We start from the raw sequence: 23331 nt of genomic DNA, 5'->3' as shown, positions 1-23331 counted from the left end.
GCCAGGGCTGGGTTTGTTTTATTGAGAATTTTTGCATCTATATTCATTAGTGAAATTGGTCTGAAATTCTCCTTTTTAGTTGGGTCTTTTCCCAGAAAAGTTGGATCTTTTCCTCATATCAGAGTGATGTCAGGTATGACTGGGTTCTCTCTTTTCCACCAGTTGTTCTAGGAGAGCTCAGCTGAACAATCCTCTGGTCAGCCATCTTGCTTCCCCAGGCCCAGAAAATTCTTTATGGATAGAGAAATCAGCAGTTTTTATCTACTGATGTTGGATGAAGAAAATTGAAACATTCAAAATACTTAAAGAAAAAAATTGTTTAGACAGAGTCTCACTTTATCACCCTTGGTAGAGTGTCATGACATCATAGCTCATAGGAACCTCAAACTCTCAGTTGGACTCAAACAATTCTCTTGTGTCAGCCTCCCAAGTAGCTGGGACTATAGGCACCTGTCATAACGCTGGGCTATTTTAGAGACTCGGTCTTGCTCTTGCTCAGGCTGGTCTCAAACTCCTGAGCTCTGACAATCTACTCACCTCAACCTCCTAGAATGTTGGGATTACAGGTGTGCGGCACGGCTCTTGGCCTTAAAGAAAAAATTTTGACATGAAGTTTGGAACTCAATCATTTTTTTATATCCCCTAATATAAAGCTAGATTTTTAAACTTTTAGTAGTCATTATTCTTTAAAAACAATACTATAATCTCTAATATATATTTAGACTATTAATAAATTTTTATCTCATGATTTACCTTTTTCCTTAATTAGAAATATTTCACTCTATTCTACATTCATAAAATTTCTTTTCCCAAGGATTCCCAAATACTTTATAAGCAGTGGTCTCACTATGATTTATTTTAAAAAATCAGTATGATATACTCAAATTTAGGAATGGTGTATGTTTCATTGTCCCAGTGCCCTCCTTTATGAGTTTAGACATCACATTCTGCTTTGTTAGCCTATCAAATTGCATTTAGAAAACATCTTTCTGTAGAATCTCACATGCAGTTTCTTAGAGGAATACAGGTTTTATAAAAGACTTTTTTCCCCCAGAGAATTAAAATAATTTTAAAAAAAATAAGCCATGAATTTAAAAACAAACAAATTAATTACAAAAATCTCTATAGTCTCAGATAGTATGTGTTAAATATCTGAGGCAAAAAGAATATTATTGGGAAATCAGAGAAGATGCCATGGTTTTGGGTTTGAGCTTGGAAGAATGCTATTCAAAGTGTTTTCTGGACCATTTCAAACTTTTGGGAATGAGTCCACCAAAGATAAGTATAGAATATGGGAGTAAAAGTTCAGAAGCTTTTTTGGCAATATAATGTTGCCACAACATCTGCTGTGATTGGAATGATGATATACTCTTTAACATTCATGTTAATTCCCAATGCAGTATTACTAATAAGTATGGTCTGTGGAAAAGCATTAAGGAATGAGGCATCTGTTTTTGAGAATGGGCTTAGTACCCCTGTGTAAAGCCTTGAGGTTGATAGGAGTGCTCTCTTGCCCTACTGTCCTTTCTGCCATGTGAAGACACAGTGTTTGTTCCCTCTGGAGGATGTAGCAACTAGGTACCCTCTTAGAAACAAAGACAGAGCCCTTAGTAGACATCAATCCTACCAGCACCTTGATCTTGGACTTCCCAGCCTCCAGAATCATAAGGAGTAAATTTTTATTATTTATAAATGACCCAGTCTTGAGTATTTTGTTATAGCAGCACAAGCAAACTGAGACAACATCCAAGCTCATGACCGGTAGACTCAAGTTGTCACACAAAATATAGAACAGGTTACTGTGTTGAACTCTCATGCTCTGTCATGGGTAACACAAGCTATTTATTGACCATGCTTGCACACAAGTCTGTGGTGGGTTAGAAATATAGAAAAACTTTTTGTCACCATAAAGAGCTGGAGAAGTACATCATCTATTCTTTTTAGGAAATGTTTAGTTCATTTCTACTTCATGTTATTTTCTGGTTGCAAAGTGGTATGTTTTATTCACATGAATTGTGGAAAGAATAATTTCCAGCTTTTCTCTCAAATTCAGCTACTTTTCTCATGACTATGAAAACTAAGAATCAGGTGCTGTTGTCCTGATAAATAATTCAACAATATGGTAACAAAAATGCTAGAAGTTATTGAGTCCTTACTATGTGTCATGCACTGTTCTAAGCACTTTGCAAATATCCACTTATTATATGTCAGGGTCCAGGCAGGAAAATAGTAATCACACTAGGTGTTTGAGTTGCAGCATTTTAATATAGGGAATTGGTTACACGGGTGTTGAAGAGCTGAAAAGGCAAAAAAGGTAACACTCAGCAATAAATAAGTACATAAAGCAGCTATGTGTGCTTTAACCCACACATTTGGGAAACCAAGAAGATGAAATTTTTGGAATCTGGTATATCATAGGAGTGTGCTCAGGCTTTTGATGAAAGGTGTCTTTTGGCTGCACCTGACATCTTACCAATTTGAGAAATAGCCCTATAGAGCTGACACTTCATTCTCTGAGATAATGGCATAGACAGGCCGCTGTTAATACTGCCAAGGGGGCAGGTATGTTGAAATAAAATTGAACAAAATGTAATGAATTATGTTGACAAAAATACCAAAGAAAAGAAGGAAATCCTTTCTCCCTCCTCCTACCTTCTAATATATCTGTTATCCCTTTTATTGGAAGACCCCAACACTGGTAAAGAAGTATGAGAAAATATCATTTGTAGAGTCCTTCTCTGGCATTATAAGTAAGAGGATAGAAGAGTGAATTTGGGCTGAGAGACAATAAACAAATAACAAGCATAACCACTTAACCTCATATGATCCCATGAGGTAGATACTATCTTCACTTTCAAATGAATGAAACAAAGGGCAGGGATTTTAAGTGAGTGTCCAAGGCCAGCAGGTGTCAGAAGTGGGGATGAACTAACACATTCTGACTCCAGAGCCCTTACCCCTGCTCTTGACATTTTACTAACTCTTTGTTAAACTAAGTAGTGAGTTTATTAAAGAGATTTGCTAGGAAAAAAACAACAACAACAACAGTGTTTACACAGAATCATCATTGTATTTCTATAAGAGTTTTCTTTTTTTTTAATGTCAAACTTAAAATATTTTATTTTAATTATTAAGAACATTGAAAAGATTTTGTTATTCTATTTATAACTTAGGAAGAAGAAAACAGGAAGAATGCTTCATATTTCTGGTGTCATGTGTATTGGTATATCAATATATTTAATTAATTCCACATGTGTGCATGGCCAGAGTGGTATTATGTGATGCAACAGGGTGTTAACAGGGATTTTTAGTCTTTCATTTATTTAACATGTATTTATTGATCTATTTAATTCATTTCATGTATTGTAGATGATGTTGAAATAACAATTAACAAGAAAGATAGTTTCACCTTTAACAGAGCTCACATTTTGTTTGTTCGATATAGAATATTGGTCAGTTAGTAAAATCCAGTACAATGAATTTCAATGTATTAGTGGTCTAATTGTTTTTACATGAGTAATTGAACCATGCACAAAATTTTATCGGAGACACAGATTTCTCTCTGACTTGGCAACCCGGACAAGACAAGGGAAGTAGGGTAATGGTCAGACTAGAAATAATCATTTCTTCAGAACTTCAGAAGGTAGGAACATGGAGCAAGTGAAAGAACCACAGATGCCTCATGGAAAAGGGATCTAAATCTTCAGAAAAATTCAATTGGAAATATGTGGGAAATAAAGTTAAGGCAACTTAGTAATTATTTTCTTTGCCAATGAAAAGAACTCTTAGCAATGCAAGCTCAAGATAAGAAAATAAATATTAGCTGGGCATTGTGGCAGGCACCTGTATTCCCAGCTACTGTGGAAGGTGAAACAAGAAGATCACTTGAACCCAAGGGTTTGAGGTTGCTGTGAACTATAACCCTACCATACTCTACCCAGGGCAACAGAGTAAGACTCTATCTCAATAAAACAAAACAAAACAAAACAAAACACAAGAAGGAGAAAATATTTGGGAAACCCATAGGTGTTTCATCATTACTTTTAGAGATTTTCAACTGAAATCTACCTAGAAACATTGGGCTGTGGCTTTAATTTGTGGCAATCAAACATATTTAATCACCGAGACAGAAAATGAGTTAGACCGGATTGATTTTTGGTTCTTGCTTATAGTGCCTTTTTGCTATGCTTCTAGTTATGAGGGGGAATCTGAGAAACTTGCATATTTAAAACATTGTTACTTCTGGGATATTTTTATGAGAGAATTTTCACCCTGAGGAATTGTAAAAATCCAGTATAACATCTCTGTCCTTTTTATAATATGCATAATATGCCAAATAGCTAGGCTGCTAAATCCAAAAAATGCTGAGCTGAATAATTTGGAGACATCATCTCCTGCCCTTTCACTTCCAGATAAGAAAGTAAAAGGAAAGGTTTAACCCAGGACTCTGCAGAGCAGACTGGAGGTGCTGCCAGAGTAGCATGTCATAGATGGGTTTAAGTAGACACGAAGACTTGTAATATCTACTACCACCAGGAAAAGGCACCATTCTGGCTTTCCATGCAATGCTCTCACCTGCAAAATCTTCTTTTTGTTATCCATTTGTTTCTTTGAGACATTTCTTGATTTCTCCCATTGTCCAGTTAACCTTCCTCCTGCCCCAGCTCTTCAACTTTCAGCAATGTTTGCTGATGTTTCTGGAAATTGACCTCTACCTCTGCTCCTGGCTTCTGATTTCACATCTTTCACTTGGCATGGTGTCTCCAAGAATTAACTCTTTGCAAGAAGTTCTTTGGCTTAGCTCGAGGGCTTCCCATGCACCCCTGCATGTGCATTGCCTTTACAGACATATAGGGGGCCTGGATGAGTATGGAGGTGGTTATCAAGGTCACCTGGCCTGAGCTAACCCACAAGTAAAAAAATGCCTGGTGTTGCTTGGTGGTAAAGTAATATTTGTCTATAACTGTATGCTTTTAAGCTCCCAAACTTTCTTTAACATTTTAAACTCATTTCATTTAAAAAAAACTCAAAAATGTTTCATAAACTTTCTTGCTTTTAAAAGCAGCATGTGATGAGCAACATTTAAGCCTTTCTCCATGACTCATTTTAATTTTCAAAATTAACTACTACATCACAATATAAAACAGAGTATAGGCACTGCACTAAATGGTCTTAGACAGCTATATATGTTGCATCCTTATATCATAATTATTTTCCGTTTCCTTTCCAGTGGTTAAACTATCAGATCAGCTCTTTTCCTGGATCTTTCTGAGTTCTTTCATAATATGTTGTCTGGCATTAGAAAACCAGATACTCAAACTGATTAAAATGATGTCTCTAATAAATCAGATTGTCTCCGAGTGATGGTTGACCAACTTTTCTGTTAGGAAATGCAAGGTATTAAATTCCTAAACATTGGCATTTATTGAGGCTGTTTAGAGGCTTTTCAGTTCACCTCTTAGTTCTCTGTTGAATTCTGAAAACTTTGCATTGCTAAACCCTCAAAGAGTGGAGTAACTTCCTAATGGGTTTAGGTTATTAATCAATAAGGCATCCACAGAGTGTAATGCGGCCAAGTAGCATGAGTTTGATTCTTCTTTCTGTCACTTGCTAGTTTGAGCAAGTCAAACTGTACTTCAGGACCTCGTTTCTGTCATCTGTAGAACAGTCATAAACGGTGATCGGTATCAGGGTCTTGTGAGGTCTAAATCAAATACATACTCTGTGAATTCTTACTACCTAGTAGTGGATAAAAACATTTTAGTTACTTAAATGCCTATAGGGAAACCAGGTGCTCTCAAGGACAAACCCCAGCTCCATTAGATATCTTGAAGAAAAAGACTTTTATATAGCAATATAGCACGTGGGGTCGAATAGCTCAGTTTGCAGAGTTTATCTTTTCAAATTATATTGTTTTCTCTATGCAAAGCCATACATGAAAGTCACTTTTTTTTCAGTTTTGACTATTTGTAATGCTAGAACTCTTGTAATAGAAATCTCAGTCCACTGTCTAGGTTATTACTTAGTGCTGACTAGACAGCCATGAACCTAGATGCTGTGCTCCAACTGGTGCATTGCCCACTTTCCTCCATGGTTGCCCTTCTCAAAAGAAAATATCAATGAGGCAGAACCTGTCAAAGTCCAAAGAGAATAATTTAATTAAATATAGTAGGCCAGACCAGGTAGGCTAGAATTAAGAATGTAAGTCTGAGTCATAGTGATTTAAGTGGCAGTATTAGCTCCTCAGGTTTTCATGGAGCAGTTACTTTGGTTTCTAGACTGCTGACATAGCTGAAGGCTATGACTGTAGTTCCTAGACAATCTACAATTTGGGTCATTGCCCTAGAATTTGAGGATCATGAACACCTGTGTGTGAGTCTTGCCTGAAAGCAAAGAGAGCCATGTGAATGGCACATGTTTCTAGAGGGGGAAGGACAAGGACACCTGAGTTTCTTTATAAGTCAAATAGACACTGCAGCAGAGAACTGGGCTAGAGCATTTATGAAAAGACTCTGCCTTCAAGGGCTTCCTGCTGGCATGAGAGGACCCCCAGAGTAAATCCATGAACAGGAATGGAGGAAGTTCTAGGGAAGTTCTACCCAAGTTCTAGGGTAGATGTCTTTGGCATGAAAGCAGGAAACTGGAAGTTGGGGAACATTTCTTAAGAAACCACAAAAGTCCTCCATAGAGAGAGACCATTACACAAGCAATCAAGAATTATAAACAGTTAGGCAAATAATAGCGCACCTTTCCCTTTAACCTTCCTTCATCTTGTTCCCCGAGAAACCTGAAACAAAAGAGCCTTGGGTTGGAGGGGAGGAATTAAAGCAAGGGATACTGAAAGAACTGAAGTCCTCTGTCCCACATCACTGGTCTGGGGAGTCTTGGTCCAGACCTGATGGGAGAGAAGCACAACTTTCAATTGCATGGAGGATAGAATTTCATTTATTTAGTTAGATTCAACTGGACTACTATAGCCTGAAAGGATGGTTTCTTGCTACTTGAATGGTTATGTCATCTGCCCAAAGTAGCCTCAGCAGATGGGAGTCAACATAATTTAATTTGTTAAAGGTAACAGTGGAGAAAAGAAAACCTCCCTCTTGAATATACTTCTTAAATCTAAGTCTTCTAAAACACTGGCAAAATAAATACAACTTATTCAACCCTGCTTTACCTATGTCATATATTCAAAACATCCCTTGTTCCTTTATTCACTTATAGTGTAATTCTATAACATCCAGCATTGTCTACCAGATTTTATAGCAAACTTTAAGTAAATCCTAAATTAGATGCTATTGTATATTAAATATAATGCATTTGTGTTTGCATTTTGAGCTTCCTTATACATGGAGTTATCACAAAGCAATGACGGAAATCAGGTTGGGAGAGAGAAGTGAGAGGAGACAATTAGGAGATGGTAATTTAGGTTTTGCTCTGATCTAACTTCACTCTTCTTTGCAATGAAAAGCAGCAGGATGAACTTTCATTCCTGGTGAATGTTGACTGGTGGTATGGGTTATTGCAACAACAATTCCCGTATACACCACGGAGACTGCCTAACCACAGTAGGAGCCAATACATGTTTATGCTACAATCCTGTACTCCATGTGATGACTTGGTAATATACAACCCATTCAGGACTGTTTCCTAGAAGCTTTTTATTGAGTATCACAAAATCCACACTGTGCATACAATTTAGAGTCTATCAAAGCAGATGAGAGCATATAATGCTTATTGTCATGGGGAACTATTTCAGTCAGCATCCCCACTCCAATCTTTATTAGTGGCCACATACAGCACTGCGCTGAGGCTGATTCTATAACCACGTCAGAATTCAATGGGAGTACAATGAGCGATTAACAACATGTCCCAGGAACGAGGAGAAGGGGGTGGGGGCACATGAGCCATATATTTGACATCTCTGAATTAAAGCCTATTTTTTCTTTCACTGAAGCAATGAAATAAAAGCAGGCCATTGACCCATGTTAAGATGGAAACCAAATTATGGCTTGGGAACAGACAGGTAATATCAAGTAGCTTTGCATTACCCAAAGGGGTACACTACTCTGAATCTTCTCAGTTGTTTGTCTAACTGTTAATCCAATGTCAGCAGCATGTTTCCAGAGGGAAATAAGCCACCACTAGCTCCAACTTTCTTGGAGTGGTGGGATACACATATTGTTGATTCTCATCATGCAGTATACTTACATCACATATAGTTACTGAGAATCCTGAATTAGTGAATACTGAACAATTGCTCCTGGGGACACACAGGGTTAGGTTCCTGTGAGCCTCTAGGTCACCATATTTTTGTTGACCAGTCAATAGATAACCTAGATTTATATGTACTTTTGTTTAAAGATATCTTGTTTAATATACTCTTTTGATTTATTAGCATTAAATTCACAGCCAACAGCTCTATAATTCATGGCTGAGCAAAGCATATGTAACACATATTTTTTCCATAAGGCAAATCACAGCTTCCTTGCACTTAGAAACTCTATGCAGAATCACAGCACTACATTTAGGGGCAAAATCACTAACAAAAAGTACCCTCCCAAATAAGAAAAAAAAAAACAACCAATGGCACTCAGAAGGCCGCTAAATGAACATTCGTTTACAGATGAGAGCTGAAACAAGACAGAGAAATGTGCATCAGGCAATCAAATGTTTCATCATTCTGTGCATGTCCACAAGTGATAGTGAAAGGGTCATGAGTATTGATTTTGAGATTGCCAATAAATTTTAGCAAATAGGCAAATGCACAAATATGGGATCTGTGAATAATGAAGATCAACTGGGCATGTGTGACTTTTCGATTAGAAATAAAGATGTATCCTTTAATTGACCTCAGGAGCTTACATTTAATTGAATAATTACAGGAACTCATCCTAGGAAAAGTCCTACATACCTCATTGCTGAATATCACTGTGGTCACCTTCAAGGTACTCTTCTTGGGAAGCTATGCACTAATGCCAGTGATTAGTCCCCCCTTCAAAGCAATTTTGGAGCTCTGTTTCTGGAATGACCTTGAGTGCTGTCATTGCATGAGGTATGATTATTAAGTTCACAAACTTATCCTAGAAACAGTGCTACATACCCTAGATATCCATGGGAGTGCTACTCAGGAGATTGTAGTGATATTCAGGAATGTGGTATGTAGCATTTTTTCTAGAATGAGTTCACGAACTTACTTGTCCCTCCTCTGTATGTAAAGAAAAGGCAGACCAGATCTATAAAAAGACTAAACTCAATGGCTGAAATTATAACAAGAAATTAAAAGAGGAACCTTTGGAATATTTAAAGTAGAGCCATCAAAATGAAGCAGTAATTTTTTTGAGTTTTTAATTGTCAGATTGACTATATCTAAAAGGAACGTAGCTGATAATGGACCTCAGGTGTGGAGGTGCAGAGTGACTGGAGGTTAGGAGGCAGGAATGACATGCTGATGGCTGCTTAGTGCTCCAGAACCAGGATGTGGGGTAGAGAAAAGGACTGAGCCAACTTGGACTACCCAGAACAGCAGGTCTGAGGATTTTATTCTGTAATCAGAAACACACAGAGAACTGACCTTCATATTCTGATGTCAGGCTTGGGCTCTAAGAGAGTAATGGTGGTGCCTTTTATATACGCGTACGTGTGTATTTAGCTAAATTAAGCATGGGCCTCTCTGCACAGATGGGCACTTTGACAAATTTGTTTCTTGGTTATCCCTTTACTCTTACCCAGCACCAGAGAAGTGAATGATTATAGTTTTTTCTCATTTCCCAGCAGTCTCACAGTGTGGGAGCGCAGAGTTCCTTTCTTTTGTCATTCTTCTCCCTGGGATAAAAGAGGAAAAGTGATTTGAGCCATAACAAATATTAGCCCAGGTATGTTACTGAGCACTCCCAAGAAAGAGGAGACTAAATAAATCCACCATGTGACTTTCAGAGTTGTGGTATAGTCAGGGGCAATGTCCATCTATAAAGACTTTATTTCTGGACAGTTCCTGAGAATGTGCCCATGATTAAACCCCATGCTGTTGTTTAAAATAAGAGAAATCAACAGTCAGCAATTACTGTTGCACTGGAGTATTTTAGTCATATCTGCAAAGTGTTTAAACCCCATCATCAAATGTACTCTTTTAAAGCAGGTACATATTTTTTAGTTGTTGCTGTTGCTTTATTTACAAAAAGAGGATAAGTAGATGGATATTGCCGGTGTAAGGCAATCTTCTTGGGCAAGGATCAAAAACATATTTTGTGAAATTTCAGATAATAAATATATTAGGCTTTGCCTAAGAGTAGATTCTTTCCAACTGCTGTGTTCTGTAAAACCAGTCACAGATAATACATAAGTAAATGAACATGGCTGAGTCCAAATAAAATTTATTTATGGGCATTAACGTTTGAATTTTAAATATTTTAATCATTTTCACTTTATGAAATATTGTTTTTCTTTTGATTTTTTCCATCCAAAAGGTACAACAGCCATTGTTATCTTGTGGAACAACGCAGAACCGATTTGGCCCACAGGTTGTGATTTGTAGCTTGCAGACTCTCCAATCTCAGAGAGAAGGGGAAAATACCTTCCAGATTCCAAGAGAAAGCCATTGTATGGATTAGGGCTTTGTCCGAATTGTGAATCAAGGCAAGAGAATGAGGTTCTTAGTCTCTGAAAGGTTTAGGTACTACCCCAAAAGGTGTACTTTCCAGGTACTAGAGTCACAGGCTCTGGCCATTTTATTAGCCTAGGAAGCTGTAATACCAAAATGCCTATTTACACTATTGCTTTGGGCAATAAGGAAAAGGGGAGATTAAAGGAAAAAGCACAATATTACCTTCTTAGTTATTTGTAATTCTTGATTGCTTATTTAATGATCTCTATGATATACAGTGCTCTCTCCTAGAGAACTTTGGTGGGTATTTAAGAGATGCTCCCCACACCCAGTCCCCTGCATCAGTGCTGAAGGCCTCTATCCTGAAACTTGCATTCTCCCTCAACTCCTGCCCAGGGGTTTACTCTGGGGTCCTTTCATGTCAGCAAGAAGCCTTGAAGGCAAAATCTTTTCACAAATCCTCTGGCCCAGCTATCTTCTACAGTGTCTATTTACTTTTTTTTTTTTTAATTTATTTTATTTTATTTTATTTTTTTTGAGACAGGAGCCTCAAGCTGTCCCCCTGGGTAGAGTGCTATGGCATCTCAGTCACAGCAATCTCCAACTCCTGGGCTCAAGCGAGTCTTCTGCCTCAGCCTCCCAAGTAGCTAGGACCACAGGCCCCTGCCACAATGCCCAGCTATTTTTTGGTTGCAGTCGTCATTGTTGTTTGGCAGGCCAGGGCTGGATTCGAACCCGCCACCTCCGGTGTATGTGGCTGGTGCCTTAGCCACTTGAGCCACAGGCGCCGAGCCTCTATTTGCTTTTTAAGGAAACTTATATATTCTTGTCCTACCAAACTTGGGAAGAATGTGCTATTCTCGAGACTCTCCTCTCTCCTTGCCTTCAGCAAGAATCATGCTCTGGTGTCCATATTCCCCAAATTCCAAGGTACATAGTCAAATTTTTCATTCATAAAACATTTGTCTTATAATTGCAACCAATGGATTAAGCTCAAGTCAAGAGATCAACATCTCTTCCTTGTGAAGTTGCATTGGAGTATTTTAGTCATATCTGCAAAGTGTTTAAACCCCTCAGTTTGTTTTTCAGAGGGTGGCTTGCTGGAATTAAGAGATGATGGATTCTCTTCCCACCTATCATTGGAAAGGAAGAGAAATGCCACAGTACTTCTTATTTCTACAAATTTTCTTCGAATTTCTTATCTTTTCTTGTAATTCTTGATTGCTTATTTAAGCAAGGCAGAGGTGAACCATAGGCTGAGGGTTACAGAGCTGACTTTGTCTACCTCTTAGAAAATCCTGGGGCCTATGGTGTCTCATGTCTCATTCATTGCTGTCAGCTTTGGGGCCTCATCAGGAAAGCAGAGACTTAACACCATGTATGCCCTGCACTTGTAAAGTAAGCCAAAACTACAACTATTCAGGCTGGGTTTACATTAACTTTTTTAGACACAGAAGAGAAATGAAGATCATATATGTCAGTTAATTCACTCACGTGAGGGTTACAATTCCTCAGCAGCAGCCCTGTGGAAAATTTATACGGCCGCAACACCTCTAGTCATGATGACAACTCCTGTATTTGGGAACAGCTTTCATTAGAAGTCCCTCCATGTGTCAAGACAAAATCTGCCTCTTCGTCATTTGTCCCCACTATTCCTCCTTATTCTGTTCTTTGAAGCCAAACAGGACAAGCTGTTCTCTCCTGAGAATCTTTTACATGAGAATCCTCAAGTATCAGAGGATTACAAATGTTTTTCTCCTTTTTCTTCCTTGAGGATGAAGGATTCCTATTGACTCCAGTTATTCCATAAAGAGAGTATTTCAAGTCCTGTCACTATAGGGGTATCTTTCAGACATAATTCATTTGCCAAGTGGGATGTGACCTACACCAATGATTGTCCTTATTTTAGGATTCTCCTCTTTTAAAATCCACCCGTCCAACCACTGAGCCTTTTTCCTGGTGGAATCCTATTAATTCTTTAGAGTTTAGATTTCTTTCTCTGTATCTCTCCTCTCCCCCTTCTTCTCTTCTGAAATATCTTTTTACATACATACATAGGGTGCCAAAAAATTATGTACATTTTAAGAAAAAAAGTGTATTAAAATTGTAATGCTCAATATATATTGATAACAAAAGATGAATTCAGGTCATGTTTGAGCACCTCTTGTAATTGCAGAAGTCAAACATGACTTGAGTATTATAAATTTAATATAATTTTTTTCCTTTCTTAAAATGTGTATACATTTCTTGGCACCTCTGTATATATCTTTATTTTCCTATTGAATGGTGAATTAATTAATTATTCAACTTATTTGTTTTATATCTGGTTTTATCACTGAATGCTAAGCTCTTCAGAGACAACATGTTATTCCTCACCAGCATTCTTCTTACGTCTGGCACTAGCTGAAGACTTGATAAACGATGTGGAATGAGGAGATAAGTGATTACATCCTAAGACTCTTTCTAGCCTTCCCAGCATTTGCATTTTATGGTTGCACCAGGTTGAGCATCTTGTCAATTTACATTTCTGAGAAATTTACACTTTTTCTTAGCTAAATCAGGCTTTATCCATCATATTTCTACCTAATTGTATGGATTTTAATGCTGCGGCATATATATCTATTGGAAAGTTAAGATCTAAAAAGTAAATTTTAAGGGAAAATAATTCCAAATTATTTTAAGCTATTTATTAATCCATAGTAGACCTTATGCTAACTCACAGTGCAACAAGTACTTGAAAACAATTAAATTTTATTTCTTTTACCCAGGGTTTTTATGCCTTCAGATTATGCTCTTCTAGGAAGATTGTGTTAGGTGTTTTAAATATCTGGACTGCTCCATTGTGGATCTGGAAGTCAACAAAAACAACAAAGTAAAGCAGGTCTTGAAGTATGTTCATTATTATTTAATTTTTTTATCTTTGATAATAATTTTTAAATTTCAGGATATTAAGGGGGTACAAATGTTTTTGTTTCATGGATATATTGTATGATACCAAAGTTAGGGCTTGCAGTGAGCCTGTCACTAGAATAGTATTCATAGTACCCGACAGGAAAGTTTTTAGCCCTCATTCCCCTCCTGCCCTTCCCTTTTCTTTGTTGTTCAATGTCTTTTACATATCTTTGTGCCGTATGTGCCAATCATTTAGCTATCCCTGATTAATGAGAACATGTGGTGGTTGTATGCATTTGTGAAATGATTTACTTAAGCTAGTAGTCACCAGTTTCATCTAAGTTGGTGCAAAAGATGTATTTCCCTCCTCATGACTGAGTAGTATTCCATGATATGTGCACACAGATCACATTTTCTTTATCCACCCATTCATTAAGTGATGGATGCTTAAGTTGATCCCGTATATTTGCAATTGTAAATTGCCCTGTGATCACCATTTGCATGCAGGTGTTTGTTCAATAAAATGACTTATCTTCCTTTGGGCAGATAACTTAGTAGTGGGATTTCTGGATTAAATGGTAGGTCTGCATTAATTTCTCTGAGCAATCTCCATGCTGTTTTCCATTGAGGTGGTAATAATTTGTAATCTCACCAACAGTGTATAAGGGTTCTTTGTTCTCTGCATTTTGGGCATTCTGACAGGGGAAGGTGTTATTATACTGTGGTTTTAATTTGCATTTTACTGATAATTAATGATTTTGAACTTTTTTTTGATGTCTGTTGACCATTGCTATCTTGTCTTGAGAAAATTCTATTCATGTCTTTTGCCCACTTTTTGATGAGGTTGTTTGTTTTTTTCTTGCTGATTTGTTTGAGTTCTTATAGATTCTGGATATTAGTCCCTTGTTGAATGTATATTTTGAAAATATTTTCTCCCATTCTGTAAGTTGTCTCTTTACTCTGTTTCCTTTAACTTGTCTCTTTTATTTATTTTTGTTGTTGCTGTTTTTTGTCTTTGTTGTCTTAATCATAATTTTTTGTTATTTGTTTAGGGTGATGTCTAGAAGAGTTTTTAATTTTTTTCCTAGAATTTTTGTGGTTTCATGCCTTACATTTAAGTCTTTAAACCATCTTACATTGATTTTGTATATGGTGAGAGATAGGGTTCATGTATTTTTTCTTTTTTCTGCATATGACTATCCAATTTTCCCAGCGCCATTTATTGAATAGGGTGTCCTTTTCCCAGTGTACATTATTGTATGCTTTGTCAAAGGTCAGTTGGACATAGCTGTGTGGTTTAATTACTGGGTTCGCCGTTGGTCTATGTTTCTGTTTTTATACCAGTACCATGCTGTTTTTGTTACCACAGCCTTGTAATATAATTAGAAGTCAAGTAATGTGATCCCTTCAGATTTGTTCTTCTTGCTTGAGATGTCTTTGATTATTCTCACTCTTTTATGGTTCCATATGAGGCTAAGGATTATTTTTTCTTAATCTATGGACATTAGTATTTTGATGGGAATTGTACTGAATTTGTAAATCACTTTGAGCAGTATGGACATTTTAACAATGTTGATTTTTTCAGTCCATGGGATGTTTTTCCATTTTTTTTGTGTCATTTACAGTTTCTTTCATCAGTGTTTTGTAGCTGTCCTTATAGAGGATATTTCACTTCCTTCATTGAGTATATTTCTAGGTACTTTATTTTCTTTGTAGCTGTTGTAAGTGGTATTGAGTCCTTGATTTGACGCCCAGCTGACTGTTATTAGTATAGGTCATAACAAAAAGAGAAAATGACAGAACAATATCTGTTTTGAACATAGGAGAAACAAACCCACAATAAAATGTTAGCAAACTGAATTTAATAGCATATCAAAAAGGTAATTCACCATGAGCAAATGGGTTTCATCTCAGGGATGCAAGGATACTTCAATATATGCAAATCAATAAATGTGATTTACCACAAAAACAGATTCAGAAAAGAACATGTGATTAGAAAGAAGATTCAGTAGAATCCATCACCCCTTCATGATAAAAACCCTGAACAAAATAAGCACAGAAAGAGCATACTTCAAAATTATTAAAGCTATATATGACAAACCTATAGCCAACATTATATAGAATCAAAAAAGGTTGAAAGCATACCACCTAAGAACTGGAACAAGACAAATGTACTCAGTGGCATCACCTGAATTCAACATTGTCCTGGAAGTTGTAGCCAGAGCATTCAGGCAAGAGAAAGCATTCAAATCAGGAAAGGTAAGGTCCAACTATATGTTTGCTGATAATGTGACCTTATATTTAGAAAACCCTGAAGACTCCATGAAATGACATCTAGAATTAGTAAATAAATTCAGAAAAGACTCTGTTTGCAAAATCAGGTACACAAATCACTTGCTTCTGTTTAGTTTTGATACCAGAGAAAACTGTTGGGAAAGAAAGCTTTTCTTATTTCTATTCCATTTCTATTCTGTTCTATTCTATTCTATTCCTAAGCCATGTGTTTGGGATGATGTCTACAACTCGTCAGATAGATTCCCTTTCTATGCTTCTGTGCTTCAAAACCAGAGCAAATTGTTCATCTCCAAAAGCAAACATTTAGATTGTTTAGTACAATGAAATGATGTTGGAGCAATGGCAATATATTGTGGACAGACGTAGTAGACAATGTGGTCTATCTCTGTCTTAGTCATGGATAGGTGTAGTAGAAACTCAGTTCTTTATCTGGAATTTTCTGTTCCTTTCAATGTCATTTATTTTCCTTTGACTTTTCATGTGGGATGTAAAAAAAAAAAAAAAACAAAGTAATCCTGATGAATTCCATTCATAATTTCTACTCTGAATTTACTAGACACATAAGATTTATTATGGCAGGATATATTTTAAAGTACATTGTGTGGGAACTGTTGTCAAAAAGAAATAACATATTTATTTTGACCATTTATCATATTATTATCTTTCCATTTTGACCAAATTATTATATTTCCATTAACTGTATCATTATTTATTGTGTGCTAAGTATGCTTTGTTTCTCTTCTGGATCCATTTTTCTTCCCTGGTGGAAAAATGTCTCTAGTTATATAATGGAGGTCTATGGGAAAGTCAGGTCAAGGTTATACATAAACTTATTGGCCTTCGCTTTTTTTAATTTGTCATGGCAGGTGCCTGAACACAAGGAAGGAGAAATGAATGTGAAGAATCAGGTAAAGACTAGTAGAATGCCTTGGGATCAATCTAGAACAGCTTTGCCTGTGGTATGAGCTATTGCTTTCCCATTTTTAGAGCATTTTTCTAAGGGTCCTTACAACCAAAGGTGATTTTTTAGACCCTTTGATGATTACATTCACTAGAAACAGAAATGTGTTTCAGAAATAGTCTGATTTCTACTTGTATGTCATCAGCATTTTACATAGTTCTCCCATATTTCTTTCTTAGTTCTTATAAACTCCTGAAATTAAAATTCTGCCTCCTTTCTAACATTTAGCAAATCGTTGGTGCTCAATAAATGTTTAACAGTTGGGATACTTACGTTTAACAGCTGCAACACTGACTCCAAGGACAGCTGCATTTTAATGGTGTGTGAAGTGATTTATATGTAAGCTGCTAAAACTCATAACTGAAGCACTTAGCACTTTAGGCTCCTCTGGGATAAAAGGTGATAGATTAAGGTAAAATGGTATTATTATTTAATTCCGAAAGAGGTAAATTACACTGGCAAAATGCTATTTGATGTTACTGGCAAACCGCTGTGGTCTCCTGCTTTGCTGACATTAGGAAGTGTGGTCCAGTGGTGGGGGCGGTGGTGAATGAGGCAAGAGCCCTGGGTACTATTTCTGGTTAATTTCTTGACTTCCTGGGTGACCTTGGACAACTCACTTAACCTCTTCATGCCTCAGTCTCCCTCCCTAGGAGTTGTATAGGGCAATGCTTTTCAGTATTCTTCTCTGGAAGGAATTTTGTAAGAGTTAAACTTTGAAATACTTCATTTGGTGATAACATTTTTGCAGTAATGGGTGATTTATTTTTCTTCCAGCTGCATTGTTGGCTACTATAATAGAAACATATTTTAATGTGTCCTTAGCCCGAACATACAAATCCAGAGTGGCCATGGACACGGGAGTCTGTATTTCAGAACAGACCTATAACACTACTGAGGGATCTTGGATTTTGCACCTGTCTACATGCACTTCACACAGCTTTGTCCTCATTATTTTAAAATAGATTTTGAAAGAATGAAATAAACACTTTCCTGAACTGTTGGTAGTCAAGGCAGTCTGGATTGTGAATCAGCTCTTAACAGTTTGAGATGAACCTGCTCATGTGTTTGGGAAAAATAAACAAAACCCCAAACTCAAAGCTTCTGCTGATTCCTCAGTTGAAGAAACGGGTGGAGGATAGCAGATAGATGGCTCCTCCTATCTATTCTAGCCTGTTGAGGGGGATATTATGCAGGTGGAACAGATGGCATTTCAGATTCTATAGGGACCACATCTTGAATTCTTACCACCTGAAATGGGCTGAGTGCAATGACTCACATCCACAATCACAGCATTTTGGGAGGCCGAGGAGGGAAGATGCTTAAGCCCAGGAGTTCAAGACAGCCTGGACAACATAGCAAGACTTGGTTTCTACAAAAAGCAAAACAAAACAAAAAACTAAAAATATAGTAGAACCTCTGTAAGTTGACCACCCAAAGGACTATAACAAATTGGTTAACACAAGGAACTGGGCCTACTGCACATATGGTGCATATTCTGTCTATGAAAATTAGATCAACTTTAGGAGGTGGTCAAGGTAGGAAGGTGGTCACCTATGGACGTTCTACTGTATTAGTCATGTATGGTAACCCCTTCTGTAGTGCCATGGATGTTTAGCAGGGAGAAACTGAGGTGGGAGGACTGCTTGAGCCCAGATGTTGGAGGCTGCAGTGAGCTATGATCATGCCACTACACTCTAACCTGGGCAGGAGTTTGAGGTTGCAGTGAACTATGATGACACCTCTGCATACTCTAGTTGGGGTGACAAAGTGAGATTCTATCTCAAGCAATGAACAAAACTAATTTTAGTATTAGAATTCCTAAAGGAAAAATAAATGTGATGTTGTGAGTCTAAAACTCTCATTATAACACAATGGTGTCTAAAACTCCTTAGAAGGGGTTTTTTGTTAATTTCAGGTTTCCTAGGAATGTAACTTTCAGATTTTGGCAGAAAAGACAATCAATATATACTAAATGGCAGCAAATCCTCATCTGAAAAAATATGTACACACAATAGGTATACTTACTATATAGGTGCTAAAATGTGAACATTTTATGACAAAATAAAAAGCTGAGTTTCTTAGAAAGTAGAGATTTGCTAGTGATTGTTAAGAAAGTTCAAAGTTGATTTCACTATGTTGATTATGTGGTATTTGGAAGGGGGCATTAAAATATCAGTTATTACTGGTAAAGTTGGGTAGTAACCCATGAAAGACATATTAAAGAGAACAATGAAAAAGCAATGAATATCATGTAATTAAGGCAAGAGGTCAGATTTATCCAGTATGTAGTCAGTCTCAAATCTTTGTGACTCACTGAAATCGAACAGAAGCTGAATTACTTGATTTGTTTGATTTCTCAGGGTGAAAACAGTAACATTTTTGGACTGTCAGTTTTAACATCAGCCCTAACAAATGCCTAGTAGTAACTCCAGGAAAGGTCAAATAACTTGTTTAAGACCACACAGTTAGTAAGTGGTGGAGTCGCGGATAGGCACAACCTGACTCTGCAGTCCACGCTCCAAATCACTACCTCGTATTCTCTCTCTCCAGAAGCTTCAGGAATGTAGCAGAAATGGTAGGACTGAGGTGTTAAGGTCCTATCTGGTTTTAAACCTGTTACAAAGCTGTTCCTATTAGGAAAATTACCTCTAGGAGACACTGGCCCACCTGTTTTTCTCTACTCATGATATACACAGATCCAAAGAAGCACACAGATACATACATTAGGAGTTTCTGAGTCAATTCTCCAGTATAATGGTACTACCTCAGAATTGCAGAGACCACACATGATTTTTAAAAGTTCACATTTACAAGGTGTAACAATGAAGCCCATGATCTTATCCTAGAAATAGCGCTGTATACCTCGTTGTGAATATCACTATGGGCGCCTTTGAAGTGCTCCCCTTAGGAAGCTATGAATGGATCCCAGCACCTAGTCTTCCCTTCCAAACAAATTTGGAACTCTCTTTGTGGAATGGCCATCAGAGCTATCATCATATTACCTTTGATGTCCTGAATGTCGTCACAATGTCTTCATTATTTCCTTTATTTTCTGATAAAGAAAAAGGTCACTGGGAGCCAGATGAGGTGAGTAGGGAGGGGGTTCCAATACAGTGATTTGTTTACTAGATAAAAACTTCCTCAAAAACAGTGTTGTGTAAGCAGGTGCAAAGTCACAAAGCAAGAGCCACATCTTCCTTATGTCAAGATTTTCAGTTAAGCTTTTCTTGTTTCTCTATTGGTGTTTACTTGCTCTACTGTACTTTTCGCAGTCAGCTAATGGTTTTCACACACGGTGTGATGAATTTTTGTAATGTTTTCATCAGTTCTGCTCATTCCTGGCCACCCTGACCTCTCTTCATGAGTGGTACTTTCTCTTTCCTCAGAGAAATATTTAATTCATTTGTAAACTACCATTTTCTTCATGGCATTATCCCCCAAAACTTGAACTAACAGATCTCTGATTTCACTTCCATTCTTGCCCAACTTTAACAAGAAGTTTACGAATATTTGTTCTTATTCAAGATCTGATGTTCTCATGACTGTGCACAAAAATACACAGTAATAATGAACACTGCTCAGCAACATCCCACAGTGATATGAATCCAGCTGTGAGACATTGATATACCAAGGTTATGAAATCTTACTAAGTTGCTTGTATAGGGCTGCCAACATAAACACAGGTGGGAAGGTCATACACTTAACTGTCAGACCTTCATGTGTCAAGAACTCTGAGAGTTTGAGATACTATCGTCCTTGTAACGTAAAGAGTTAGCCTACCATAGATTCCTGAATGCTGGAAGAAGATACGAGATTACTGGGTGAGAGAAAAAGGACTTAATTGTTCAAGGCACAACAAACAATATAAGCTTCATGTTTGCATTGGTTATGCTCTCCCACAGACCTCAAGGGGACCACAAAGAGATGGTCCCAGGCCAGCGCTATGCATGCAGTATGTTTGTGTCACAGCTGAGAAAACTCAGGCTTTAAAGGGGTTACAAGCAAACCTGGCCAACCTTTGCCTAGAGGGAGATCTCACTTTGTTTCCTTATCTTTGTTCTACCTGGTCAGCAAACAGATCTGCCCTTTGCCCAGGAAAGTGACACTGTTTCTATCTTCCAAAGCTGTTTGTCATGTTTGAAAAGAGCTTCTTTCAAAGATATTTTTGAAAAGATAGTTCAGAATAAAAGCTATCAGGAACTCTGCTCACAAGACATGAATACACAAAAGAGAGACATGGTCAATTCTCTTCCAATGATACATTATTTCCTATAATCCATGTATCTCATTTGACCCTTAGACAAATTCTGTAAGATTAATATGACAGTTCTTATACATTTTCCACTTTACAGGTTTTTCTACATATAAAATAATTCTGAAGGCTAAATAAGACAAATACAGCTCCTATAGCCTGAAAATCGTTCAGCTGATGAAATATAATACATAGGGGTTTGAGAAAAATCTCAAATACACAAAGTGATATTTAGTAGGATTATTTCTTATAAAAGAAAGTGCTAATATAAAAATGATCTTTTCTTCAGCAGTATTTTACATTCCTCATTTATTTATTAGTAGTTAATTAGTGTAAAAAAGTTAAATACAAGGGTAGATGCTGGCAATAAAAAAAGGGCTATAAATAAAAATAGTGCACTTTCTAATTTATAATTTAATAGAAAGAGATGATCTGAGTTGATATGTTATTTATGAGTATACTTTTATGTTAAGCAATGTAAATAGTATCAGAAGCCCACTATATGCATAATGTGTTATATCCCCAATTTCTTAGGGCTGTAAATTCTAGGTGCATTCAACTGGAGGCCAAAGCATCTTTTAATATTTAGAAGAATTTACATCCTAATGAATGTCATTTACTTTTGGAATTTCAAAGTAATTTTCTTACTACCACTAAACTCTTTAATTTTGACAAGGAAAGTTTGATTTGAACCACTTTAATGAATAAAATTAAGCCATAGAAAGTTTGTCTAATATTAATCCTCAAAGAAGAGATATCAATATGTATGGTTAGGTAGAGGAGTGTGAGGCCGGTGGGGTAAAAAGGCTCATGTTTTTATTGCAAGTCTGAAATGATTATTTACTTAGAGGTATTCTTTGGACCTGCGGCTATTTTAACACCAAATGAGATTACTATTTTTCCTTGTAGGTAGGTCTTCCATTATTATTAATGACTGACACTAACTGAAAAATGGCCATGACTGTACAACATCCAAGATACGTGTGCAGTAAATTCTGGAAGATTTGGCCTCATCCATCAATGGAATTGGTTGTCCTAAATGCACATGATCATTCAACACACAGCATCTCTGTAGCAGTTGACAAGCTCCCCTTGCTCAATGTGATGTTTAAACCTTGTCCTTCAGCAAAGTGAAACGAGAGGAATGCTCTTAGAAAAAGTCAAAATCTAAGAAGCAAAATTTGATCGGTCAAATGGTCAAGTGTTCAAAGATGAAAAATACAGCTGCTAAAACATTTTGTGCCTTTTTTAGACTCTTCTAAACCTGGCGAGTGGAAAGAGTCTGAGACAGGACTCCTTTCTATATACATTTCCTAATTCTTTGTTCTCCCACACATAAGCTCTGAGCTAATAATTTTTTATTTTTTGCAGTTTTTGGCCCGGGCTGGGTTTGAACCCACCACCTCTAGCATATGGGGCTGGCGCCCTACCCCTTTGAGCCACAGGCGCGGCCCTGAGCTCATAATATTAAAGTCAGGTGAACAAATTTGTACAGGTGTCTAATCAATGAGTGATTATTGATTTGGAATCTATTTGTGTGACTAGACCTTCAAACCTTAGTCTGCTTCCACCAGCTTCCAGGCCAGAAATTTGTATTGTAGAACAAAGAAGAATTCAGTATAAAATGGACTTAATTTAACTCAATGTCTAAGAAACCATCTTTATTATTATTTTTTCTAGTGTTTGTTTATACTAATATCTGTCATTATTATATCACGGTAGCAAAAACGATAAACACAAAATATTTTTCTCATAGGCAGCCATATTTCAGGTGAGTCCTAACAAAAACTTATAATCTAACATTTTGACTAAATATTATCTTTACTGGGGAGGCGAAGTAGTGTTGTAGATAAAATAAAAATAGCCACTTAACAATGCATTAATGTTATTTTAGCATAGTTATGCCCTAATTGTGACATGGGCTTGTATACTAAAATAATTATTAGTTATTTATCTGAAACTCAAATTTAACTGGAGGAATCTGTATTTTATTATTTTTCCTCTAAAACCGGAAATGAGAGGGTGAGGGAAAGCCAATGTTTGATCGCAGGAAGACATTTACTAAAGTCTCAAATAGAAAAGCTGAGGGTACGCTTGTTAAGTTCCTATTGTAAGGTTTTCTCTGTATGCTTCGAGTTTACAAACAAGGAGGAAGTAATTGCCCAAGGCAAAAAACAAAAACAGAAACATTTGTTCTCACCACAGTACTGGCTCATTTAGGGAAGTATTTCCTTTTTCTGAAGAGCTGAAAAATCACTGGGAGATTGATTGATTGTTTTCTCCGCTTCTCATGCAGCCACTAGATGGCAGTAGCATCCCACGTTACCC

This window comes from Otolemur garnettii, unplaced genomic scaffold, assembly GCF_000181295.1.
Source record: "Otolemur garnettii isolate 467f Iridium unplaced genomic scaffold, OtoGar3 scaffold00220, whole genome shotgun sequence".
Classification (NCBI taxonomy): Eukaryota; Metazoa; Chordata; class Mammalia; order Primates; family Galagidae; genus Otolemur; species Otolemur garnettii.
This window is presented reverse-complemented; position numbering follows the sequence as displayed.